Below are 7,812 nucleotides of genomic sequence, written 5' to 3'. Positions count from 1 at the left end.
ATGAAGCCACTTCTCATTTGGCAAAGACCATAGTAAATTATTGAGCCGAACCTCGATATTATCCTTCCAACATGCTGAAATCGAATCCGTTCGTATTCATTAATGATCCCAACGATCTCATCTAATCCAACACACTACTCTGATGACATGACACATAAATACAGGCTAAAGCCTCAACTTGTGAAATCCATGCACCAATAAAAAACAATCAGAACATACTTAAATCATGAAAATGACTCAAATGAAAGAGTTGTACCGCAAGCTCACAAGTACCACCACAACACAAGGCTGAGAACCTGTCTCACATCATAGAAATAGAACACACGAATCTAACCCGCAAGGTCATACCTCCACATAACTTCACTGCAATGCGCGACCCTATCCAGACACTGGTCCACATGAAACACCTCAAGTCACTCTGCTTAAAATTGACGACCACGTGCAATTGATGTCTAGAACTAAAGCAAATCATCATACCCACGGTGAAGTAAATACATAACACCACACAAACCCGAAGTGACATAACTGATACGCTATTCAACGAGCAATACCCAGTACTCTTCCTGCTCGACTTTCACTATGAAACCCCAATGGAACCGCGCCATCTGTGCCTATAACCAACAAATCATAACGTCTCGCAACACAGAAAAGTAATTCATAGATCACCTCAGAACACTAATAGCTCAATAACAATCGAATCAACACATCCCTCCCCAATAGCAACTCGAAGTCAACAAAGCCATCTCGATTCAGAACACTCATCCATATAGGTCTACCAATGAACCCTTTATCAAGGAGTTCCGGAAGCTACTCCTTCAACTCCTCTCACTCTGCCAGTGCCATACGATATGGTACCCGACATCAAATCAATACCAAAATCAACAAAACCCGGCTGGCGAAATGCCTGGCCACAAGAAACACATCCGAAAAGTCCCTCACCACCGGAACTGAATAAATGGTAGGAGTCTCTACACTGACATCCATCACGAAAGCCCAAATAAGAAAGAAAATCCTTCCTAGCCATCCACTAGGTCTTAGAATATAAAACCACCCGACTAGGACATGAAATCCGTTGAACCTCGCCACTCAATCCGTGGCATTCCCAGCATAGCCAATATCACCGCCTTAGAGCAATAGTCTAGAATAACACGACACAAAGACAACCAGTCTATACCCAAGATTATATCAGAATATAATATACCAAGCAACACAAGATCCACTCGGGTCTCCAAACTCCGATAGTCACTAAACAGTGCCGATATACATGACCCACAACCACAACATAGCCTGAATATGAGAACTCCCAGTCTCCAACTCCATATAGCACACAAATCACCATACCTGATCCCAGTTTCGCCGTCCGAATACATACCACACCTCTAATAGCCAATCATTCCACGAGTGATACTCTAAATTCTTCTGTGACATCAAGCAAACTCGAATATCAACAGTCGATCTAACAAGAGAGTGCTGCAATACTACCGATGTACCATTAACTTAATCACATTGCCTTTTTCTGAAACATATACCCTCGTCAAATCACCCCAATTAGCAATACCATTTCCTTAATCATCTGAAGATCATTTCCCAAATCATCTGAAGCTCATTTCCCTAATTATATGGAGCTCATTTCGCTAGTTATCTGAAACTGCCCGCGCTGCCTAAGAATTGTGACCTTCCTTTCAGAACTGATCTGTGACCTTACACATGCAAATCTAAGTCTTGCACAACATACCGCATATACCATACCATCCTAAGGTAAACATACGAACTTCATATCCATTCCGAGCCACACGCAACTACGTACTCAACTAGCCAAGAACTTTTCCATTGGACCTAATTTGGGGGAAAATCACTATACATCCCATGCTCCTCATGCTCGAGGAAAATATACTCCTCTAACCGTGGTAGAATCATCAAGAACTTTCCGAATTCCATTTGCACAAAACTAAACCGTCAGGACTGAATCCTTCTAAATCAACCAAGCTACGCAGGCCACTAAAAACCCAAGAGAATTGCCGTGAAACACCTGTAGAAACTCATTACCTCGTAATCACCCAAAGGACTAATCATATCTTTACCATGCCGATCCGACATACTACCAAGCTATTCTATTGATCCTAGTTCCTTCTAAATTACCTTCAAATTGATACTTCTCCTTGCCATAACACCACAATTCCTCAACTTAGACTCACCACATGAGACCCAAGTATAAAACCACACCGTCTAAGTCTCATAAGCCGCCGAACTCTCTCTTGAATATTCCCAAACGCACCACATTCAAAATACCTACGCAAAAGAGATTTCCCTGCGAATCCAAAGCCATTACCTTCACCTTCTGATGCTGATACATAGAATCCCATAGTGATATAAAAATACCACGAGTCTTGACACCCTCCAATGCAAACTTCAGTTTCTAGCCAAAAATACAACTCGAAAATTTCCACTTATTACATGAAAAATCTTGAACCCCTTAGAATCATTTCCGAGAGTCATTCACTCTACTCAAACTGCAATTAGCCTTACCAAACGAACCGAACAATTTGTGCTTCATTAGCACTCCGACACTGCGGAGTGTAACCTAATCCTAAAACAACCAAGCAACTTCCTGCTCTATGCATCGAGCATCCTTTACCAACAACAACTCACGAAATTCCGTGATTCTCGCACACCCATGAATCATACTATATCCTTTATCAAGAATTTTCCTTTACTCGGGCCATCTTCGGTCTCAATCTCCGTAGGCCATAACTGATTCTGCCGTACGCCTCAAACTGGAACCAACATAGCATATAATCGTGCAATCAACTAATCAATAGCAGACTCCCCCACTTGTCGCGAAACCATAGATCAAAACACACTCAATAACTCAAAACGCATATACTCTATTGCTACCATTGTACCATAGTGAGATTAAACTCGATCCTTCATAAGTTCGTGAAACACATACCATCTGGTACTTTAACTTTTATGCAAATCTCACATTCACTCTCATAGCAGTTAAACCCACTCTCATAAGCGACCCATATTTACATTGCAACACATATATTTCACTTGTAAATGAGATCTTCTAACGGACAACATAAGGATCACACAACTTCAGAACACTCCGCAGGAGATAACTCATTTGCTTTGCCTCAAACTAGCATTTCTTTATACCCTTCCACCTTCATAACCATTACGCAGTCACCTAATCTTATTGAGTCTGAACTCATACCGCAACATGAAATTTATTTCACTCCCAACTAGGAAGCATGAAAGGATTCTTCACACACCCATAACTCGGGGCTATACCTCAAATCAAGATGGAAATCAAGCACCCAATAGTCCTTCTATCCTACAGTAGACCCTTCTCGCCGCTTCCAAATCATATGAATACATCTCACAGTCACATCACCCTCATCACATAGCTATCCAATAATTACTTCCCTTAATAGGGACACAACAACACATATAGATCCATAAGCACACGCTCACGCAATCAACAGCTCATGGCTCAAACTATAGGCAAAAATCCGGCATCGAGTCCTCCAAACTAGCCCAACATCAACACACAGAGATCATATCTCGCCCCTCGATCAGGGAATCACAAGCCATCGATGCATATTTGATACTGAGCGCTCATGCGCGCATGCGAACACGTGAAAGGAATTCAAAGAGTTACATTTCAAGCTGAATCAAGGACGCACGATAAGAATTCAAGAATGTGAAGTTGTTCCTAAAGGTTCTGCAGCCTCCCGAGGATAAATAAAGACGACTCCGTACCGATCCGCGAGACTCTACTAAACCTGCTCATGACTCGTGAGACCTATGTAACCTAGGCTCTGATACCAACTTGTCATGACACCAAATCAGACTCGGTCGTGATGGCTTCTCTTGTGAAGATAAGGCCGACCGACATAATCCCCAAGTTCATTTCAAAAGTTTTAATAAGTCAATTTAAGCCTTTCTAGTTAATCACGTATTGCATAATGTAAGTTTAAAAGAACAGTGCGGAAATAAGTACAACCCGACATCGGGGTGTCGCAAGTCATGAGCATCTACTAAGGTCTAAAATACAACAAAATTTCTGTAAATGTACTAGATACAATCTAATGACATTAAAAGGAGAAAAGCAGTACTGCGGAAGTCAGGAAACTACCTAACTAAACTCCAAAGACTCTGCCTCCGATCAACCAATACCCGCTACCAGCTGCAGAAATACCTGAATCTGCACACAAGGTGAAAGGAGTAAAGTGAGTACTCCACTCATAACTAAAGATTGAGTGATAGAAAATCACGAAAAGTACATCAACATGCTATATATAAATAGTACAAAACCAGTAAGAAAGCACTGAAGCTGTGAAATCTCTTAAAGCATCTTAGCTAAGTTTAAACTTCTTTAAAAATGACTTTTCAATAGTTAAGCAATTAAATGCAAAGCAATTAGAACAGATAAGCACAGAAAATCCGCCCCTCGGGCACAATACACAATTAAATAGGTAAATGACAGACAAATAAGATAGATAAGTACATAAAGGATTGCCCCTCGGGCACAATGTCATCAATACCAGACCCTCGGGCTATATATCACATCACAATGGGTACTCGCACTAACTGGGGGTGTGCAGACTCCTGGAGGGGCCCTTTTCGGCCCAAGCGCAATATCAAGCCATCTCGTGGCATCATCACTAGGCGCTTAGCCTCATATCAACAATCCACCTCATGGCGTACAAATCTCAGGCCCTCGGCCTCATAATCATAATCAGTGTATCACCGTTGCGATGTGTAGCCCGACCCAAAGTATCCTCACAACACAGGCCCTCGGCCTTACTCAGTCAAAATCACATAAGCCACTCGGGCAACAGTAAAATATGATGCTCAGCCCAAAATATTATTTGAAATATCATTTAGTATGTTAAAACAGAGTAAACATGGCTGAGTTATGAAAACAGTAAATTATAGCATGACTGAGTACAAGTATAAAGTCAAAAACAGTGAGGAAATACCAATAACAATCCCCTAAGGGTTCAAATAGTTGGCACCAGGCCCAAATATGGCATTCATCCCAAAACATGATGTTCACAAATAGATTTCAGTCAAATACGAGGTAAAATAGCCATTTGGGATGGACTAAGTCACAATACCCAACAATGCACAACCCCACGCTCGTCATCAAGCGTGTGCGTCACCGCAATATAGCACAACAATGTGCAATCCGGGGTTTCATACCCTCAGAACATCATTTACAATCATTACTCACCTCGATCCGGTCCAAATTCTATCCCACGATGCCTTTGCCTTCACAAATTGACCTCCGGATGCTCCAAATCTAGCCACAATCAGTACATAACTATTAAAATATGCTAAGGGAATAAAGCCCACTCGAAAATATCCAATATACATCAAAAATCCCCAAATTGCTCAAACCCGGCCTCCAGGCCCACGTCTCAGAATCCGATAAAAGTCACATCAATAGAATCCTCATCCTCTCACGAGTTTATACATACCAAGAACATCAAAATTGGACATCAATTGCCCCTTCAAATTCCCAATTTACACTCTCCAAATTTAAGCCTAATTCCCCAATTTTAGGCTTTAATTTTCCATATATTTCATGATTAAACAAGTAAGAATCAACATAGGATCGAGTATTGAGTTAAAAAATCTTACCTCCAGGTGTTATCTCTTGAATCCCTCTTCAAATCCTCTCAAAAAGCTTCAAAATCGCCCAAAAATGGTGAAAGTTAGCCCCAAAATCGCGGACAATGGCTATTTAAACATTCTGCCCAGGCATCTAAAACCTTCTTCGTGAACGTGGTCAAAGCCTCGCGTTCACCAAGCACAAAATCCGCTGACCATAAATTTCCCTTACGCGAACGCGACCTCCAGCTCACAAACGCGAAGTGTCCACTTTCCAAACCATCGTGAACGCGACTGCCTTGCGCAAATGTGAAGAACAAAAGGCTGGGACCCTAGCTGCTCCCACTTACTTTACGCGAACGCGACACAAGCCTCACGATAGCAGAGAATCAAAACATCACAACATCGTAAATGTGACACCCAAAACGCGAACGCGAAGGCAAAATTCGCCGCCTCAAAAAACACCCTTCGAGAACGCGGGTCCCTGACCGCGAACGCAAAGAACAAATAGTCTGCAACACAAAACCGGCAAAAATTATCAAGTCCAAAGTCCAAAATTGATCCGTTTAACCATGCGAAACTCACCTGAGTCCCTCGGGACCTCAACTAAACATGCCAAAATATCCCATAATGTCATTCAAACTTGTTCCAACCTTCGGAATGCTCAAAACAACATCAAAACACTAAAATCACATCAGATTCAAGCCTAAGAACTTCAAGAACTTCCAAATTCCGCTTTCAATCAAAAACCCAACCAAACCACGTTCGAATGACCTGAAATTTTGCGCACACATCACAAATGACACAAAGGAGATGCTGCAACTTTCGGAATTCCATTCCGACTCCTATATCAAAATTTTACCTATCAACCGGAAAACGCCAAAATCTCAATTTTGCCAATTCAAGCCTAAACCTTCCACAAACCTCCAAAATGCATTCTGATCACGCTCCTAAATCCCAAATCACATAAAGGAGCTAACCAAATCATAAAATTCCAATCCGAAATCATATACCAATAAGTCAAATCTTGGTCAAACTTTTGAAATTTCAAGCTTCAAACTGAGAACTGTTCTTCCAAATTCATTCTGATTACCCTGAAAACCAAAACCAACGATTTATATAAGTCATAATCCATCACACGAGGCAAGTCATGCCCGAGAACTAGCGACCAAAGTGCAAAAGCTCAAAAGGATCGATCGGGTCGTTACATAAAGATAAACTTGAAACCTTTGGACAAGAACCTGAAAGATTCTTCCACAAAAATTAAAAAAAAACAAAAAAAGCTAAAGAAACAACAAATGAGGCGGCACATGTTAAGGAAATCGAGAATCAACAAGAAATTATTTAACTTCCACAATTTGTAGGAATAGCAGGAAACCAAGAACGAGCAGTGATCGAGTCGGCAAGGCCTATCCTTGAAAATATGGCACATGTCATTTTCAAGACGACCATCAACGATCATTTTGAGATGAAACAATATATGGTGCAACTTATATAATTCCAAGGTCAATATGTGGGGCTTCCACATGAGGATTCGCAAAGGCATATCCAAATTTTTTGGAGATCACCGATACCTACGATTTTCCAAATATTTCTTCGAATTACATCAGACTAACATTATTTTCCTTTTTGCTATCGGAAGAAGCTAAATAGTGGCTACAAAAGGAGCCTGCATATTCAATCAAAATATGGGATGATTTGGCATGAAAATTCTTCATTAAATTCTTTCTCTCTCAGAAGACAAACTCCGTGAGAAGCCAAATTTTTGGGTTTCAACAGAAAGAAGGTGAAACTCTTCGTCGAGCTTGGGAGAGATTTAAGAAGCTACTCAAAGATTACCCCCACCATAGCCAAATAGATGAGGAATTGGGTCATACAATTGTGGAATGGTCAGATGAAGCTTCCAAAATACATGGACCCGGCTTGCAGAGGTATGTGTATGGAAAAACAAAACAAGGAAATATAGGCCTTATTGAACAATTTCACTATGAATGATCAGAACTGGAAAGAGGAAGGAGAACAAAGTTGAGCCATCAAGCCAAAGATAGGTAGGTATGATCGAAGTAGATGCCTTCACAGCTTTGAGAGCCGATGTAGCCAATATAGTTAATCAAGTTGAAAAGGAATCTCAAGCATAAGTGCAACTGGTGCAACAAATGACAGTTTATTATGAGTTTTTTGGGGAGAGTC

General features: G+C 41.0%; 1 non-coding gene across 1 annotated transcript; it reads right to left on the bottom strand.

Annotated features, from left to right (window-relative positions):
• Window positions 1-7,368: 7,368 nt before the first annotated feature.
• On the bottom strand, window positions 7,369-7,475 carry LOC138888896 (small nucleolar RNA R71). The gene has a single exon (XR_011406463.1). It is a non-coding gene; the product is annotated as a small nucleolar RNA R71 (small nucleolar RNA).
• Window positions 7,476-7,812: the final 337 nt, after the last annotated feature.

Source organism: Nicotiana sylvestris, chromosome 3 (genome assembly GCF_000393655.2).
Source record: "Nicotiana sylvestris chromosome 3, ASM39365v2, whole genome shotgun sequence".
NCBI classification, from domain to species: domain Eukaryota; kingdom Viridiplantae; phylum Streptophyta; class Magnoliopsida; order Solanales; family Solanaceae; genus Nicotiana; species Nicotiana sylvestris.
This window is presented reverse-complemented; position numbering and strand designations above follow the sequence as displayed.